Source organism: Cyprinodon variegatus, unplaced genomic scaffold, assembly GCF_000732505.1.
Source record: "Cyprinodon variegatus isolate N-32 unplaced genomic scaffold, C_variegatus-1.0 Scaffold553, whole genome shotgun sequence".
Taxonomy (NCBI): Eukaryota; Metazoa; Chordata; class Actinopteri; order Cyprinodontiformes; family Cyprinodontidae; genus Cyprinodon; species Cyprinodon variegatus.
The window spans coordinates 152,257-153,188 of NW_015151006.1; positions in this window are offsets into that span (position 1 = coordinate 152,257).

Sequence of the window (932 nt, forward strand, 5' to 3'; positions counted from 1 at the left end):
TCCTGAGGCCTTTTTCACAGAACCAAGATTCAGGGATTCAGTCTGGATTTCCTGCCTGCTTTTCTCTGCTGTTCCTCAGCAGCAGCAACACCAATGTTAGTGATGTGTGGAGCCCATAGCGCATAACACTATTGGTGCGTGTGTCGTTTCAGGAAAGTCATGTGACCAATACAGGACTGACTCACTAAACTGTGTTTAAAAATGTCTCTACTTTTGCAGTTTATTGTTAAACTTATCAAGAATTTTGGAGCAGCCTAAAAGGGATAGGAATATTTCAGCATTGTTTTTATTTATAATTTCCTTGTCTCCTTTATCACTCAACTTATCTGAAAGTTAATTTCAAATTGACTTAGTTTACAGTTTACTGTATTTATCGTTTCAAAAATATACTTTAAAATCCTAGTACACAAGTGTCCTCATTTACATTTTCCCCTAAATTGTCACGTTATGTTTATATTATTGATTGGCTGCATCAAAAGACCAAAAGATATTTTAAATTTAAACATAGATATGAAATAATACAATATAACTTAAATTATATCATTGTGCTAGGTCATCAAATTCAGTTTCTGTCAAATAAGCTGCCTGTAGTGTCTTTAAAGGTCCAGCAGGTGTCAGTATTCTGAGACACAGTATCAATACAGTTTGGCAATGTGTGGAAACGCTTCAAGATGCCTCATTAACCATCACTAACGTACGTCGTCCTGTGCTACCATGTTGATTTTAGCTCAGCAGCTTTTGTCAGCTCTCTACGTCCCCCTTAATCCATAATACTGCTACATGATTCGTAGAGCCGTTTTAGGTCCGACTCGAATGTCTTCTGAAACATTTGAACTCGCACATACCATCGGAATGTTATCTGCGACTTCATGGTAGTGAATGTGGAAACAATTCCATATCTTCAGTTGGGCTTTATCACATGGTCCAGGACA